At 44.3% G+C, this 19055-nt stretch overlaps 1 protein-coding gene across 2 annotated transcripts in view; it reads right to left on the bottom strand.

Annotated features, from left to right (window-relative positions):
- Positions 1 to 18: 18 nt before the first annotated feature.
- Positions 19 to 19055, bottom strand: part of LOC125454203 (C-X-C chemokine receptor type 2-like) — a 36087-nt gene continuing 17050 nt past the window's right edge. For both annotated transcript variants that reach the window (XM_059647605.1, XM_059647606.1), the window contains exons 4-5: positions 16383 to 16488; positions 19 to 51 (exon numbers count right to left, since the gene is read on the bottom strand). The gene's annotated coding sequence lies outside the window, so the exon portion shown is untranslated. The remainder of the gene's footprint in view (positions 52 to 16382; positions 16489 to 19055) is intronic.

The following is a 19055-nucleotide window of genomic DNA, read 5'->3' as shown; positions in this document are numbered from 1 at the left end:
GTAATAACAAGTGCTGTCCAGTGTGACTCCTGTCAAATTGCGATCGAAGTTCTGTAAAATGGGAAGAGTTTTGCAAGGTATGAAGAAATTTAAAGAAGAAAATGCAGAATCTAAAAGAAAAGTGACTCAAGAGGTCTGGGAAAAATTCTGCGAGAATATGTTTTGCAATGTACTGTAAAAGTAAGGTCATAATCAGAAATCATATGATGAAGGATGTCCATTTATGCAATGTGTTTATTAAATTTGGGTGTGTTTGTTACTGAATGTTATTTCCTACGAGATTGATAAATCTGTTGATTATTCTTCTTGTGAACCTTGTTCCGAACTCCTTTTTACATGGTGTACCATTTGGGTCAACAGTGTATGTTCCCAGTATCAGCAATCCAAAGTCTGGATAAATACATAAAAAGTACATTAAAGGAGTACATAAAAACATAGAACTTTTAAGCCAGAGAAAGCCATTTTTCCCTTCAAGCCTGCTTCACCATTCAATATTATCAATGATAGTCATATAACTCTATCCCTTGATCCTACATTTTCCCCATACCTTTAGATCCCTTTAGCCTTAAGAATCATATGCTCAAGTTTAACTCACTCAAAATGCAATCCTGTAGAGTTGAAATCTGATGAAATTTGGCAAACTGACAACTGTAAAGAGAATTTGGAAATAAAGCCCTTGTATCATGAATGATGAAAACAATCGTTTGACTAATATCCAATGGAAAGAAGCTTGATGTGCTCAACTCGTCAATATGTTGTGTCTACCTACAAAAAAATGTTTGTCTCTGTACTGCCTGTTGAAATGGCCACAATAAGGCACGCACAATTAGAGCTGGTTTGAAAGGGTATGGTAATCATTTCACTTACACATTGTGCACTTCAAATAAAACTATTTAAGAAAATCAAAAGTCATAAAGAAATTATGAAAGTTTAGTTAATATTCCCATAAACTCATTAACTTAAGTTATGAGCAATAGGTTGCCTTCAAATTGCAGTCATTATTGTTACATAAACAATTGTTGAAGCCAGATCAAACAAAAATGAGATCAACTATTAGGCAATGTGCTTTGATTGATTACTAATTTGACTATTTATTATAGATTACTTTTAGAGTGAAAATAAATTGGGGAAGTGTTTACAAGTTGCAGACGAAAAAACCAGTATAATTTATTTTAAATCAAATTAAGGACTGAATAATTAAAATAGTGAAGCCAGGCCAGACAATGTTCTGTCACTGCATGATGCAGGAGTCAGTAGATCCCATGGTGCTTCATAGTGACCAGATCCACAGCAAGTGTTGCGGTTGCTTGAGGATCTCCAGCTCAGAGCTGATGAGCTGGGATCTAAGCTTCAAGTACTGACATATCAGGCAGGGGGAAAGTTTCCTGGATGCATATTTTTTTCAGGCCCCACCCCTTAGATTAATTACCTGAATGCAGTCAAGGACAGGAATGTGTGACTGCCAGTGAGGTAGTTAGAGGGATCCAGGAGGTAGTGCTGAACGAGGCTCAAACCTTGAGATTGTCGAATGGACCTGAGCTACTTGCCCCAGTGTGGATGAGAGTGAGGGCTGTAGAAATTTTGAGCAAACTGACCCATAGTACCGTGGTACAGGGAACTATTCAACGGTGAGTGGGGGAGAAAAGAGAAATGCAACAGGAATCAGGGATAGTGTAATCAGGGATAGTATAATCAGGGAACTAGACTCTGTTCTCTGTGGCCAGGATTGAGAGTCCCAAAGGCCAACCTGGTGCCTATGTTCAGGATATTTCATCTGGGCTGCAGAAAAACTTGTAGTGGGAGAGGAAAGATCCAATTGTTGGGGTCCACATAACTACCAACGACATGGGTACAAAGAGGAAAGAGGTTCTGCTGAGGGAAGGCAAGCAGCTCGGTGCTAAATTAGAAAGCAGAAACAAAAAGATGGTAATTCCCGGATTACTACCCGATCCACGAATTAATTGGCCCAAGAAGATTAAAGGGGTAAACGCACAGCTGAAAGATTGGTTTTGAAGAAATGGCTTTGAATTCTTTGGACTGCAGCACCAGTACTGGGAAGGAGGGAATGGAGTCTACCTGAATCATACTGGGACCAGAGTTCTGGTAAATCGTGTAATGAGGGCTCCGGACAGGGCTTTAAACTAAATGGTGCAGGGTGGAGTGGAGGAATAGATTAAATTGTATAGAAAAGTATGGAAAATGTGAAAGTGGGGGAGGGTTTGGCAGACATTACTAAAGTTTTTCAAACGTACAGAAAGGGTGAAGAATCTAACTTCAGGCTTAGCAGGTAAGGGGGCAAACATGAGAAGGGGTCACTCAACACAGGACTGACTCTGTTGTACTTGAATGCATGCAGTATGTGAAACAAGGAAAATGAGCTTGTAACATAACTTGAAATTGGCAAGAACAATGTCGTGGGTATCACAGAAACTTGGCTGGCAGGGGATTGGAGCTGGGAACTTGGACTTTTCTCTCTGGAGAGAAGGAGGAAGAGAGGTGACCTGATCAAAGCGTACAAGGTAATGAGAGACATGGATAGAGTCGATAGCCAGAGACTTTTCCCCAGGGCAGGATTGACTGTCACGAGGGGCCATAGTTTTAAGGTGTTAGGAGGAAGGTATAGAGGAGACGTCAGAGGGAGGTTCTTCACCCAGAGAGTTGTGAGCGCATGGAATAGTTTGCCAGTGGTAGTCGTGGAAGCGGAGTCATTAGTGACATTTAAGCAACTGCTGGACGTGCACATGGACAGCAGTGAATTGAGGGGACTGTAGGTTAGGTTATTTTAGTTTTGGATTAGGAATATTCCATGGCACAACATTGTGGGCCGAAGGGCCTGTACTGTGCTGTACTTTTCTATGTTTCTATGTTTCTAAATATCCAAGGATATATATCCTATAGAAAGGAATGTGCATGGGTTGGGGTCACATTGTTAGTAAGAATTAAATAAAATTAATAGGAAGAAGTGGTATAGAGCTGAAAAACATAGAATCTTTGTGGATAGAGTTGAGGAACGGCTAAGTGAAAAAGACCATGCCGGGAGTTGTGTACAGGGTCCTCGTATTGGTCAGGATGTGGGGAGGAGAGTAAAACAGGAAATAGAAAATGCACGTAAGAAAGGCACTATTTTAAGAATCATGGGGATTCAAAATGTAGGTGCACTCAGAAAATCAGAATGGTAGCGGATTTAATGGAAAGGAATTTGTGGAGTGTGTAAGAGCAGCTTGTAGTAGAACTCACTTGGAAACAGGCAATTCTGCATTTGGTGATGGGTAATAAGACAATCTTGATTAGGGAGCTTAGGGTGAAGGAACCACGAGAGGGAAATGTCATAATATGATAGAATTCACCCTGCAGAATGAGAGGGTGAATCTTAAATCAGACGTAACAGTTTTACAGTTAAATATGGGTAACTACAAAACATGAGGGAGGAGCTGGCCAGAGTTGATTGGAAGGGAACACTAACAGGAAGATAGCAGAGCAGCAATGGCAGGAGTTTACGTGGGTAATTCAGGTTGCACAGCAGAAATTCATCTCAAGGAAGGAGAAACATATTTAAGAGAAGGATGAGGCAACCTTGGCTGACAAAGGATGTCTTTGGCAGTAGAAAAGCAAAAGAAGAAGCCCACACTGTGGGAAGCCAGAGGATTGGGAAAACTTTAAAAACCATTGGAGAATACCTAAAATGCAATTTTGGGGAAGAAGATGAAATACGAGAGTAAAGTAGCTAATAATACAAAAGAAGATTGCAAGAGCTTTTTTAAATATATAAAATGTATAAAAGAGACTGGCAGGAGTGCACACTGAATTGCTGGAAAATGAGGCTGGAAAAGCAGCACTGAGGAACAAAGAAATGGCAGAGGAGCTGAATACTTTGCAGCAGTCTCCACAGTGGAAGACACGAGCAGCTTCAACAGCGTCAGGGGGCAGAGGTGAATGTAGTGACCATCATCAAAAGGACGGTGCTGGGGAAGCTGAAAGGACTGAAGGTGGACCTGGATGAGATGGACAACACTCGCAGATGTCTGAAGGAGCTGAGGAGATTGTAGGAGTGTTGGTAATGATCTGGAGTCAAGAAGGTCCTCAGAGGATTGGAAAATGATTAATGTAACACCCACTTTAATCAGGGAGGGAGGGACAAGATGGGAAGTTTTGGGTTGGTTGGCCTGACTTTTGTCATCGGTGAGATTTTGGAGTTCATTAAGAAGGATGAGATTGCAGATTACTTGGGAGTGCACAGTAAGATCAGACTAGGTCAGCAAAGCTTCAACAAGGGGAAGTCATGTCCGACTAATCTGTCAGGATTCTTTCAGGAGCTAACAAGTTAGACAAAGGAGACTCAGCGGACCTGATCTATTTTGATTTCTGGAAGGCTTTTGATAGGCTGCCGCACAGGAGGCTGCTAAATAAGATACGAGCCCATGGTGTTAAGGGCAAGGTGCTGTCATGGATAGAGGATTGGCTGAGTGGCAGAGGCAAAGAATAAGAATGAAGGAGCCTTTCCAGGATGGCAGCTGGTGACTAGTTGTGTTCTGCAAGGGTCAGAGTTGGGAACACAACTAGTCACATTATACACTAAGGACCAGGACAAGTCAACTGAGGGCTTTGTTGTTTAGTTTCCAGATGACACAAAGACAGTTGGAGGGACAGGTCTTGTTGATGAAGTGGGAAGGCTGCAGAGGATTTGGAATGCTAGATGAATAGGCAAAGAAGTGAGACTAAACTAGTACCATTGAACTCTGTTTGGCCCACATCCCTCCAAGCGTTTCTTACTCAAGTATTTATCTAAATGTCTTTTAAACTTGTCTTGTAAAAGTACTCACACCCACCACTTCCTCTGGAAGTTCATTCCACTTTCTATGTAAAAAAAACCATTTGTTGTAGAGTTTTGAGTGTTGAGGGAGAGTGTGAGAGGTTATTCACTTTGGTAGGAAGAATAGACTATTTTCCAAAACAAGGAAAGGCTTTAGAAAGCACAAAGACCTGAAGTCCTAGTTCTGGGTTCTTACGGTTGACATGGAGGTTCAATTGACAATTAGAAGGCAAATGCAATGTTAGCATTCATGTGAAGAGGGCTAGAATATAGAGCAGAGATGTACTTTCAAGGCTGTATAAGGCTCTGGTCAGATGGCATTTAGAATATTCAGTGCAGTTTTGGCCCCATATCTAAAGGAGGATATGCTGGCTTTTGAGAGAGTCCAGAAGAGATTTACTAAAATGCAGATGAAGGGCTTTTCAGGTGAGTATTGGTTGAAGACTTGGGGTTTCTACTTGATGCAGTTTAGAAGGACGAAGGGGGTTCTGATTGAAACTTACAGAATATTGAAAGGTATGAATAGAGTGGATGTGGAAAAGATGTTGCAGAGTCCAGGAGCTGAAGGCACAGCTTCAAAGTGAAGGGACAACCCTTTAGAACTGGTGTGAGGAGGAATTTCTTAAGCCTGAGGGTGGTGAATCTGTGGAACTCAGTGCCAAAGAGGGCTATGGGGGCCAAGTCATCCAATGTATTTAAGACAGAGATAGCTAGGTTCTTGATTAGTAAGGGGGTCATAGGTTACAGGGAGAAGGCAGGAGAAGGGGTTTGTGAAAAATATTATCCATGACTGAATGGCAGAGCAGACTCCATGGTCCAATTGATCCAATTCTACTCCAACACTTTTCTCGAAATGAAAAGCTGAAACAATGCAATGTGCCCTCAGTTAAATAAAGAACCTGTATCATGAAGTCATCCACAATGATGCACAAATTCTAAATCTTTCTTTGTGTCTCTTAAAGGAAGGATGTTACTAAACTGGAGAGGGTTCAAAAGAGATTACATAGAACATAGGACATTACAGCACAGTGCAGGCACTTTGGCCCTCGATGTTGTGCCGACCTCAAGCCCATCTAACCTACACTATTCCATGTACGTCCATATGCTTGTCCAATGATGACTTAAATGTACCTAAAGTTGGCGAATCTACTACCATTCCCTTACTACTCTCTGAGTAAAGAAACTACCTCTGACATCTGTCCGATATCTTTCACCCCTCAATTTAAAGCTATGTCCCTTCGTGCTCGCCGTCACCATCCTAGGAAAAAGGCTCTCCCTATCCACCCTATCTAACCTTCTGATGGTTTTATATGTTTCAATTAAGTCACCTCCCAACCTTCTTCTCTCTAACAAAAACAGCCTCAAGTCCCTCAGCCTTTCCTCGTAAGACCTTCCCTCCATACCAGGCAACATCCTAGTAAATCTCCTCTGCACCCTTTCCAAAGCTTCCACATCCTTCTTATCATGCGGTGACCAGAACTGTACGCAATACTCCAAGTGCGGCCGCACCAGAGTTTTGTACAGCTTCACCATAACCTCTTGGTTCCGGAACTCGATCCCTCTATTTATAAAAGCTAAAACACTGTATACCTTCTTAACAACCCTGTCAACCTGGGTGGCAGCTTTCAAGGATCTGTGTACATGGACACCGAGATCTCTCTGCTCATCTACACTACCAAGAATCTTACCATTAGCCCAGTACTTTGCATTCCGGTTACTCCTACCAAAGTGCATCACCTCACACTTGTCTGCATTAAACTCCATTTGCCACCTCTCAGCCCAGCTCTGCAGCTTATCTATGTCTCTCTGCAACCTACAGCATCCTTCATCACTATCCACAACTCCACTGACCTTAGTGTCGTCTGCAAATTTACTAACCCATCCTTCTACGCCCTCATCCAGGTCATTTATAAAAATAACAAACAGCAGTGGACCCAACACCGACCCTTGCGGTACACCACGAGTAACTGGTCTCCAGGATGAACATTTCCCATCAACCACCACCCTCTGTCTTCTTTCAGCAAGCCAATTTCCGATCCAAACTGCTATATCTCCCACAATTCCATTCCTCCACATTTTGTACAATAGCCTATTGTGGGGAACCTTATCGAACGCCTTGCTGAAATCCAGATACACCACATCAACCGGTTTACTCTCATCTACCTGTTTGGTCACATTCTCAAAGAACTCAATAAGGTTTGTGAGGCACGACCTACCCTTCACAAAACCGTGCTGACTATCCCTAATCAATTTATTCTTTTCTAGATGATTATAAATCCTATCCCTTATAACCTTTTCCAACACTTTACCAACAACTGAGGTAAGGCTCACTGGTCTATAATTACCAGGGTTGTCTCTACTCCCTTTCTTGAACAGGGGAACCACATTTGGTATCCTCCAGTCATCTGGCACTATTCCTGTAGACAATGACGAGTTAAAGATCAATGCCAAAGGCTCAGCAATCTCCTCCCTGGCTTCCCAGAGGATCTGAGGATAAATCCCATCCGGCCCAGGGGACTTATCTATCTTCACACTCTGAATGTTCAGCTGTGTTTCCTGGATTAATAGTCGAGCGATAATAGTCTCTGCCACTGCCTCCCCCAGTGCATTTTGAGAGGTCAAATAAAGAACAAAAAACAACACAGAAACAGGGCCTTCAGCCCTCCAGGCCTGCACTGACACATTTTGCCCTTCCACACTAACCCTATTTTCACTTGCATGATCCATACCCTCTATTCCCTTTTAATTCACGTATTTGTGCAGGTGCTTCTTAAGCACTGCTACTGTGTCTGTTTCCACCACCTCTTCAGACAGCAGGTTCCAGGCACACACCACTACCCTTTGTGTGAAAAACCTGCCCTGTACATCTCTTTTAAACTTCCCACCTCATACCTTGAACCTGTGTCCCCTAGTAATTGGCGTCTCCACCCTGGGAAAAAGCCTCAGACTTTCCACTCTATCTATGTTATTCACAATCTTGTAAACTTCTGCCAGATTGCCCTTTAACTTCCTGAGCTCCTGTGAAAACAAACCCACTCAATCCCACATTTCTTCATAGCTAAAATCTCCCCATACCCGACACCCTGGTAAACCTTTTCTGTACCCTCTCCAAAGCATCCACATCCTTCTGGTAGTGTGGTGACCAAAACTGTAAGCAATATTCCAAGTGTGACCTAACTAAAGTTCTAGAAATCTGCAGCATAACTTATCTATCCTTCTTCTTGATTCCCCTTCCAATGAAGGCAAACATGCTGTAAGCCATTTTTAGATAACAAGGTGTAGAGCTGGATGAACATAGTAGGCCAGCAGCATCAGAGGAGCAGGAAAGCTGACGTTTCGGTCCTAGACCCTTCTTCAGGAATGTCAACTTTCCTGCTCCTCTGATTCTGCATGGCTTGCTGGGTTCGTCCAGCTCTACGTCTTATTTTCTCAGATTCTCCAGCATCACCAATTCCTACTATCTCTATAAGCCTTTTTTACTACCTTATCTACCTGAACTGCCACCTTCAGTGATCTGAGGATCTACACACCCAGATCCCTCTGCATATCAATACTCCTAAGGGTTCGCCATTCACTGTATAATTTCCACCTCTACTTGTCCTTCAAAAATACCTCACCTCCCATTTGTCCAGATGAAACTCCATCTGCCATTTACCCGCTCATGCCTCCAAGTGATCTATATCCTGCTGTATCCTCTGACAACCCTCCTCACTATCTGCAATACCACCAATCTTTGTATCATCCACAAACGTATTAATTAGACCAGCCACATTTTCCTCCAAATCATTTGCATAGACTGCGAACAGCAGAGGTCCCAGCACTGGTCCCCATGGAACACAACTAGTCACGGCCCTCTATTCCAAAAAGCATCCTTCCACCGGTACCCTCTGTCTTCTATGACTAAGCCAATTCTGTATCCATCCTGGCAGCTCACCACTGATATAATGCGACTTCACTTTTCGTACCAGTCTTCCGCGAGTGAACTTGTCAAAGGCTTTACTGAGGTCCCTGTAGACAGCATCAACCACTTTCCCCTCATTAATCAACTTTGTCATCTCCTCAATAAAATCAATCAAGTTAGTGAGGCATGGCCTCTCCTGCACAAAACCACACTGCCTGTCACTAATAAGTCAATTTGCTTCTCAAAGCATACGTGCCTTGCCCCTGAAAATCTTTTCCAATAACTTTCCTACCACTGATGTGAAGCTCACAGGCCTATAATTTCCTGGATTATCACTGACACCCTTAGAACATAGAACATAGAAGACAGAAGAGTACAGCATAGTACAGGTGCTTTGGCCCATCATGGTGTGCTGAAATTTTACCTGAAACCTAATCTATCTAACCTTATACTACCATCCATTTGCCTGTCTAACAGCCACTTAAACGCCCCTAATGAGGCCAACTCCACTACCCTCTCCAGCAGTGCATTCCACGCCCCACCACTCTGAGTAAAGAACCTACGACTGACATTTCCCCTGTGTCTATCTCTTTTCACTTCAAAACTATGTCCCCTTGTAATAGCTACCACCACCCTAGGAAAAAGTATCTGGCTGTCTACTCCATCTATACCTCTGTGATAATAAAATGTGAGGCTGGATGAACACAGCAGGCCAAGCAGCATCTCAGGAGCACAAAAGCCGACGTTTCTGGCCTAGGGTTATCTTTCCGTTAAACCTGTAATCTGCTTTCAAGTTTGTCCTTCCAAAATGAATCACCTCACACTTTCCAGGGTTAAACTCCATCTGCCAGCTCTGCATCCTATCAATGTCCCTTTGTAATCTAGAACAGCCCTCCGCACTGTCCACAACGTGACCCACCTTCGAATCATCCACAAATTAGCTAATCCACACTTCCACTCCTTCATCCAAATCATTTACAAAAATCACAAATAGAAGAGGACCCAGAACAGATCCTTGTGGTACACCACGCATAACCATGTTGAATATTTTCTGTCCACTACCACCCTTTATCTTCTAAGGGTCAGCCAATTCTGAATCCAATCTGCCACATTTCCCCCTATCCCATGCCTCCTTACCTTCTGAATGAGCCTATCATGGGGAACCTTATCAAGCACCTTACTTAAATCCATGTATACCACATCCACTGCTCCACCTTCATCCACGTGTTTGGTCACCTCTTCAAAACTCCTGCCTCTCAGAGCCTTTTCCAATAATTTGCCCACCACTGACGTAAGACTAACTGGTCTGTAATTTCCAGGGTTATCCTGTTCCCTTTTATGAACAAGGAAAAGATGTTTTCCCCTTTCCAATCTTCTGGCACTATTCCCATGGACAGTGAGGACGAAAAGATCATCGCCAAAGGCCCTGTGATCTCGTCCCTCACTTCCCATAGAATCCTTGGATAAATCCCATCAGGCCCGGGGGACTTTTCAGTCTTCAACTTCCTCAGAATTCCTAGCACATCTTCTTGACTAGCATCAAACTCCTCTAGCCTTCTTGACTGTATAAACAACGTCCTCCTCTACAACTAGGTCCCCCTAGGTTATGTATACTGAAGAAAAGTATTCATTAAGGACCTCTCCTATCTCTTTAGGCTCTGTGCACAAATTCTGTTCACAATCCTTGATCGGCCCTCCCCTTTCTCTGGTCATTCTCTTGTTCTGCACATTCATGTATAAAGCCTTGGAGTTTTCCTTGATCCTATCAGCCAAGGTCTTCTCATGCCCCCTTATATCTCTCCTCAACCCTTTCTTCAGCTCCTTCCTGGCTAACTTGTATCCCTCTAAAGCCTTTTCTGTTCCTCTTTTCCAAAACCTTATATAAGCCTCCTTCTTCCACTTAACCAGTCGTTCGACCTCTCTCGAGAACCATGGCTCCCTCACTCGACCACATCTTCCCTGCCTGCTAGGGATAAACATGTCAAGCACATGCAGTATGCATTCCTCAAACAACCTCCACATTTCTCCACAAACTTTACCCTGCCGTATGTACCTATCCTTATTCATGACTGTCATGAAAGGAACAGAGTTATGATCGCTACTGCCAAAATGCTCTCCTCCCAACGGGTCTCACACTTGGCCCAGCTCGTTGCCAAGCACCAAATCCAAAGTGGCCTCTCCTCGTGTTGGTCTATCTACATACTATGTCAAGAATCCTTCCTGAATGCACTGAACAAAATCTACTCCATCTAAACTAAAATGTTTCCAATCCATATTTGGAAAGTTGAAGTCACCCATGACTACAACCCTGTGACTTCTGCACCTTTCCAGTATCTGCCTCCTAACCTGCTCCTTTACTTCTCTGTAACTATTAGGGAGTCTGTAAAATACCCCCAACAAAGTGGCTGCTCCTTTCTTGTTCCTGACCTCAACCCAAGCTGACTCTGTAGACATATCATTCTCAAACTGCCTTCTAGTAGCTATTATGCTCTCCCTGACGAACAATGCCACTCCCCCACCTCTTTTACCACCCTCCCTATTTCTTTTAAAGCATCTAAACCCTGGAACTTCCAACAACCATTCCTCTCCTTGAAGTACCCAAGTTTCTGTAATGGCCACAACATCGTAGTTCCAGGTGCCGACCTATGCTCTAAGCTCATCCACTTTATTTCTGATCCTTGTGGCATTGAAGTATACACACCTCAAACCATGTCGGTGTCCGCAATTACGCTCCATCGACCACATGTCTTTATAAACCACCTCACTCCCTGTTGTGTCTGTTGGAAGGCCGAATACCTCATCCTCTGAATTATAAATCCAGTTCCCCACCCCCTGCCAAACAAGTTTAACCCATCCCATACAGCTCTAGCAAACCTCCCTCCCAGGATACTTGTACCCTTCCGGTTCAGGTGCAACCCATCATTACTGTACAGGTCCACCTTCCCCAGAATGTGCTCCAAATATCCACATAATGGAAGCCCTCCCTCTTATACTAGCCCTGTAGCCACATGTTTAGCTGCACTCTCTCCCAGTTTCTTACCCCATTATCACGGGGCACTGATAGTAATCCAGATATAACTACCCTGTTTGTTTTGGACTTCATCTTCCAACCTAACTCCTTGTACTCATTTTTCACATTCTCTGCCGTCTTTCTAACCATGTCATTTGTACCGATGTGTACCATGTCCCCTCTGACTTCACCTGCAGGAAGTGCACCCAACTCCAGCTCCTCAAAGACCGTGTTAGGGAACTGGAGCTGGAGCTGGATGAACTCCAGATCATTCGGGAGCCTGAGGGGGTGATAGAGAAGAGTTACAAGGAGGTGGTCACAGCCAAGTTACAGGAAAAAGGTAGCTGGGTGACTGTCAGGAATGGGAAACGGAAATAGGCAGACAGAGCAGGGATACCATGACTGCTGGCTGCTCACCCTCCCCCTTAAGGATCTTGAAGACACGATCCAAGACATCACGGACCCTGGCACCCGGGAGGCAACATACCATCCTTTTATCTCATTCGCGTCCACAGAACCGCCTATCTGTGCGTCTTACTATCGAATCCCCCACTACAGTTGCTCTGCTATTCTCCCCCATTCCCTTCTGTGCCACAGGGCCAGGATCAGTGCCGGAGACCTGTCCGCTATGGCCTTCCCCTGGTAGGTCACCCCCACAGCAGTATCCAAAATGGTATATTTATTATTGAGGGGAACGGCCACAGGGAATCCCTGCACTGCTTCCTTCAAAATGTCAGCCTTCCTGCTCCTCTGATGCTGTGTTCATCCAGGTCTACACCTTTTTATCTCAGATTCTCCAGCATCGGCAACTCCTACAATAGCTGGGAAAATGTAAATTTATGTATAGAAAACAGGGAGGGGGTTGGGTAGGAAGTAAACGATAGAATAGAGCCTGAGAGAGAGAAGAGCAGTTGGACAGACGAAGGAGTTGATAATGATCAGGGTGGGAGGGTGAATAGCTGTTAGTGGGGACTGTTAGAGACTAAAAATGTGTAGTGTGTACTGGCAGGCTATGTGATAACAGGGCCTGGTGTGTGGTGAATGGGGCTGGGACATAGGAGAGTTTAAGCCCTCAAATTATTGAACTCAATATTGAGTCCGGCGGGCAGTAGGGTCCCCAAGCGGAAAATGAGATGTTGTTTCTCCAGCTTGGGCTAAGCTTCACTGGAACACTGCAGCAAGCCAGACGCAGAGCTAATAGGAACTGCAGATGCCGGAGAATCCGAGATAACAAAGTGTGAAGCTTGATGAACACAGCAGGCCAAGCAGCATCTTAGGAGCAGGAAAGCTGACATTTCGGGCCTGGACCCGAGATGTTGGCAGGGAACAGGGTGGTACGTTAAACTGGCAGGCAACAGGTAGCTCAGGGTCTTTCTTGAGACCATTGGGGAAACGAGGCATAGACTGGGTGACTGCTGCTCAGAACATTTACGCTCTGCTCTCGCTGGCTGTTGGTCAATGTCTCGGTCTCTGGCTTGTTGCTCAGTGCTTTGAGAAAGCTGTACTCCTTCTCCCAGCTTATAAGCAGAAACTGAAGCGTGAGGATCAGTACAGAGAGTCATACAGTGCTGGTCGCAGACATGCTCCTCCATGACTGTTTGGAGTCGGTGGACTAGTCCATGTCCAAGAACTCAGCGGCCAACTTAAATATCAACATCACTGCCATCAGTGACTTCATCAACATGTGTGTAGGGGATCAGATGTCAAAGAAGTTAATCTGAGTAAAGCCCAAAAGAACGGTGGATGCTGTAAATCAGAAACAAAAATAGAGATTGCTGGAATAGCTCAGCAGATCTGGCAGGATCTGTAAAGAGAAATCAGAGTTAGCGTTTTAGTCTCCAATAATTGGATTTAGCTCCACCTTTAACAACCTAATTCCAGTAATAATCATTTCCAAACTCCAAGGAAGTTGGAGGAAGGGTCACCAGAGCTGAAACGTTAACCCTGATTTTTCTTCAAAGATGCTGCCAGACCTGCTAAGCTTTCCAGCAATGTCTATCTTTTGCTTCTGAAGTTAATGTAAATGTTCCCCCACGGGAAGATGTGGATGAACTGCAAGTTCCCCTCCCTACTGAAGCCCGGGTCTGAGCTGTTCTGGCTGAGTGACCCTGACCGATACAGGAAATCTAGGTGTGATCTTCACAAAGCCATCCGGGATGCCAAGTGACAATATCAGACCAAACTCGAGCACCAGGCGAACCACGCAAACACACGCAGCCTGTGGAGAGGCTTACACGGTAGAACGGACCATAAAACAAAGTCGAGTAGAATCACTAACAACAATACTTCCCTCCCTGATGTGTTCAATGCATCCTATGGTCATTTTGAATGGTACGTCAGTGAAATGTTGTTACCTGCTCCAACAGCCTCAAGCACACCAATGCCCAGTCACCACAGCACACATCAGTTCGGGCTTCTCAATGGTGAATGCAATTAGCCCAGATGGAGTCTCAGGCCATGCACTCAGATCCTGTATGGACCAGATGGCGAGAGCATTCACAGTCATCGTTAACCTCTCCTTACTACATTGGGAGGGTCTCACCTGCTTCACGATGATCACCATGATCCCGGTGTCAGAGAAAAACCAGGCAGCGTGGCTTCATGACCACTGCTCAGTGGCTCTGACTTCCATCATTAGAAAGTGCATCATGCGGTTAGTAATAGCACACATCAACTGCAGCCTCCCAGATTGCCTTGATCCACTGTAATTCACCTACTGTCACTCGAAGTCCACAGTAAGTGCCATCTGCCTGACCCTACACTCATCCCTGGAACATCTGGATAACAAGGACGCCTTCATCAGTCTCCAATAATTGGATTTAGCTCCACCTTTAACAACCTAATAATCATTTCCAAACTCCAAGACCTAGGAGTCTGCTCCTCCCTCTGCAACTGGATCCCTGGCTTCCTGGCCCATAGACCGCAATCAATAGAGACAGGCAACATCACCTCCTCCACAGTAATCCTCAACACCATTGCCCTGTAAGGCTACGTACTCAGCCTCTAACTATACCCCTTATACACCCATGAATGTTTGTCCAAATTCAGTTCATACTCCATTTATAAATTTGCTGATGCCACCACCCTAGTGGACTGGATCTCAAACAACGACAAGACAGAGTACAGGAAAGAGATAGACAACTTAGTGGCATGGTATAAATGCAGCATTCTCTCCCTAAATGTCAGCAAAACAAAGGAGCTGATCATCGACTTTAGGAAGTGGAGTGGAGGACACGCCCCTGTCTGTACCAATGGTGCTGAGGCTGAGGTGGCTGAGAGCTTCACTTTCCCAGGAGAAAATATCGTCAACAATCTGTCCTGGCCCATCCATGTTGAAGCTAGAGCCAAGAAAGCACACCAATACCTCTACTTCCTCAGAAGGCTAATGAAATTCAGCATGTCTATACTGTCTGAATCATAGATTCATAGAATCCCTGCTTTGTGAAATCAGACCATGCCGACCATCAAGTCCACACAGGCCCTCCGAAGAACATCCCACCCAGATCCATCCCTCCATCCTATCCCAGTAATCCTGCATTTCCCATAGCAATTCCAACTTGCCTACACATCCCAAGGCAATTTACCATGGCCAGTCCACCTAACCTGCACATCCTTGAGCTGTGGGAGAACACCAAAAAGTCCAGAGGAAACCCATACAAAGAAGAATGTGTAAACTCCACACAGACAGTCGCCTGACGGTGAAATTGAGCCCAAGTCCCTGGCACTGTGAGGCAGCGTTGCAAACCCCTGAGCCACCATGTCACCCTTCTACAAGCTGGGGCTGTTTTCCCTGGAGCGTCGGAGGCTGAGGGTGACCTTATAGAAGTTTATAAAATCATGAGGGGCATGGATAGGGTGAACAGCCAAGGTCTTTATTCCGGCGGGGAGAGTCCAAAACTCAAAGCCAGAGGTTTAAGGTCAGAGGGGAAAGTTTTAAAAAGGACCTAAGGGGAACCTGGAGGGTGGTGCTGTATAGAACGGGGCTGCCAGAGGAAGTGGTGGAGGTGGGTACAATTATAACCTCTGAAAGCCATCTGGGTGGGTATATAAATAGGAAGCGTTTAGTGCAATAGAGACAAATGCTGGAAGATGTGATGAGATTAGATTGGGATGTGAGGTTAGTGCTGACAATTTGGACCAAAGAGACTGTTTCCATGTGGTGTGGCTCTAAGCTTTTACAACTGTTACCAATTTTTATAGATGCACTATAGAAAGCATCCTAACCAGATGCATCATATCTTGGTGTGGCAACCGCTCTGCCCAAGGTGGCAAGAAATTACAGAGAGTTGTGAACACAGCCCAATCCATCACAAAAACTTCACAATTCTCCGCGTGTCTGCATGGGTTTCCTCCGGGTCCTCCGGTTTCCTCCCACAATCCAAAGATGTGCAGGCTAGGTGGATCGGCCATGCTAAATTGCCTGTAGTGTTCAGGGGTATGTGGGTTATACAGGGATGGGTCTGGGTGGGATTCTTCAAGGGTCGATGTGGACTTGTTGGGCCAAGACGCCTGTTTCCACACTGTAGGGAATCTAATCTAATCTAATCTAAAAGCAGGGCCTTGGATAGTGTTGTAGAACAGAGAGACCTAGGGGTTCACAATTCTTTGAAGTTTGCATCACATATAGATGCAGTGGTTAAAAAGGTGATTAGCATCCTTACCTTCATTTTGCAGGTCTTTGAGTCCAGGAGTTGAGAAGTCATGCTGAGGTTGTACAGGACATTCGTGAGGCCTCTTCTGGAATACTATGTCCAGTTCTGGTCTCACCTTTATAGAAAGAATATTATTAAGCTGGAGAAAATTCAAAAGAAATTATGAGGATGTTGCCAGGAATGGAGGGTTTGAATTATGAGGAGAGGGTGGATAGGCTGGGACATTTTTCACTTGAGTAGGAGGTTGATGGGTGACCTTATATAGGTTTATAAAATCATGAGGGGCATAGATAAAGTGAATAGCACAGGTCTTTTCCCCCAAGGTGGGGGATTTAAAGACTGGAGGGTGTATTTTTCGGATGAGTGGAGAAAGATATAAAAAAGACATCAGGGACAATTATTTTACACGGAGAGTGGTTGGCGTGTGGAATGAACTTCCTGAGGAAGTGGTGGATGTGGGTACAGTTACAACATTTAAAAGACATTTATAGAAGTACAAGAATAAAAAATGTTTAGAGGGATATAGGCCAAGTACAGGCAGGTGGAGCTAGTTTAGGTTGCAATTATGGTTGACATGGGCTGATTGGACCGAAGGGTCTATTTCTGTGCTGAATGACTCTATGACACTGTCTACACTTTCTGCTGCCTTTAGAGAGCAGACAACATGATAACAGACCATTCCCACCCTGGCTATATTCTCTTCCACCCTCTTCCATCAGGCAGAAAGCGCAAAAGTTTGAAAACACACACCAACAGAAAAAAAACAGTTTCTTCCCTCCTACTATCAGACTTTTGAACAGACCTCTCATTTATGTGTTGATCTTTCTCTGCACCTTCTCTGTTCCTATAACTCTACATTCTGCTTTCTGTTCTATCACTCTGATGTACTTATATAAGATACGATTTTTCAGATTAGTATGCAATACTTCTCACTGTATCTCAGTACATGTGACACTGATTAATCAAATCAAATAATCATGTATATGGTAAGAGTGATTAATGGAGCAGAGCCAATCAGAGGCCAAAACAAGATTTACAAATGGAGGCAGAGAGGATGAGTGAGATGTTAGATGAATATTTTGCACATGTCTTTACAGAGGAGGAGGATGCTGCCCAAGCCACAGTGATAGAGGAGTAAACTCTGCTACTAAATGGATTTAAAACTAATAAGAAGTACTGGATAGATTGTTGACCTCTAAAGTCAACAAGATACCAGGACCAGGTGAGATGCATCTAAGGATGTTTGCAGGAAGAGAATGTAGAAATTACGGAAAAGATCGCATTGATAACAGTGAGCTGGGTTCAGAAGAATCAGGCAGGTAGCAAAGAACTTCCCTATAGTCCTGCTCACTAATCACCTTTCCATTTTGGAAGCTGAGGAGCGCACTGGTATTTCAAGGGAGTGCAGTCAGAGGCAGGTTTCTGGCATCACAACAGGGAGGAGGAGGAAGAAGAAAGCAGGGGCAACAGTGATGGGGATTTGTTAATTAGGGGAACGGATAGCGTTTCTGTGGCTGCAGGTGAGTAAGCAATATGGGGTAGAGGTGCCCGGATGGAGAGAAAGAAAATTAGGCAACCAAAGAGATCAGTGATACCATCCCAAAATACCATCTCTTTTGTCTGCTAATTTTCTTTCTCTCTCTCCGGGCTCCATCTCCCCTGATCACTTACTCCATCTTCTGCCCAGCTCTTTGTCATCAGCATAACCTTGACACTTTTGGCTGAAGGTGAGTTACTAACGATAGAATCCCGTACCTCTGACTTGCTCTTGCAACTGCTGCATTTATATGGCTAGTCCAGTCCAGTTTCTAGTCGTTGGTAACCGTTCAAGCTGTGACAGTCAGAGATTCGATGAAAGCAATTCCATCAAGCGTCAAGGGATGATGGATAGATTTTCTCTTTTGGAGACAGCCACGAAGTACAAATGTTATTTGCCACTTGTCAGCCCAGTCCTGGATGTTGTCGAAATGTTTTCCAAGTCTAACTTGTCAAAGACTGCAGCCAAGTCAAGAAGGATGAGAAGGAAACATTTACCTTTGACACTTTCTCAAATTATGTCAATGGTGGCATCTTGAGTGTATTATAAACCCTCTAACAATCTGAGAGGAATAGAAGAGCAGAAACAAAAACCGAAGTTGCTGGAAAAGCTCAGCAGGTCTGGCAGCATCTGTGAAGAGAAATTAGAGTAAACGTTTCAGGTCCGATGAGCCTTTCTCAGTTCTGAGACGTTAACCCTGATTTCTCTTCGCAGATGCTGCTCAGTCTGCTGAGCTTTTCCAGAAACTTCTGCTTTTATTTCTGATTTACAGCATCTGCACTTCTTTTGGTTTTTAGAAGAGCAGAGTTTAGGAAAAATTCATGCAAGTGTGAAAATAATAGAATAGTGATAGAAGGGGATTTCAACTTCCCCATCATTAACTTGGGTAGTCATTATGTGAAAGGTTTGCAGGAGCTGAATTCTTAAAATCCATCCAGGAGAGCTTTTTAAGTTAGTAAAGAGAAGGCCCTACAAGAGAGGACGTGGCCCTCGATATAGTTTTAGATAACAAAGCTGACAAGTGGTTGAAGTATCATTGGGGGATCCTACATATTTGTTCCATAGGATTGAACCACTGTTGTTTCACTGTGACTGACCTCAGTGGCTTTATGCGTCAGCATTACGTAAGTGCTCAGAGATAAAAC

Source organism: Stegostoma tigrinum, chromosome 7 (genome assembly GCF_030684315.1).
Source record: "Stegostoma tigrinum isolate sSteTig4 chromosome 7, sSteTig4.hap1, whole genome shotgun sequence".
In the NCBI taxonomy this organism is placed as follows: Eukaryota; Metazoa; Chordata; class Chondrichthyes; order Orectolobiformes; family Stegostomatidae; genus Stegostoma; species Stegostoma tigrinum.
Note: the sequence above shows the minus strand (reverse complement) of the source record. Positions and strands in the feature narration are given on the sequence as shown.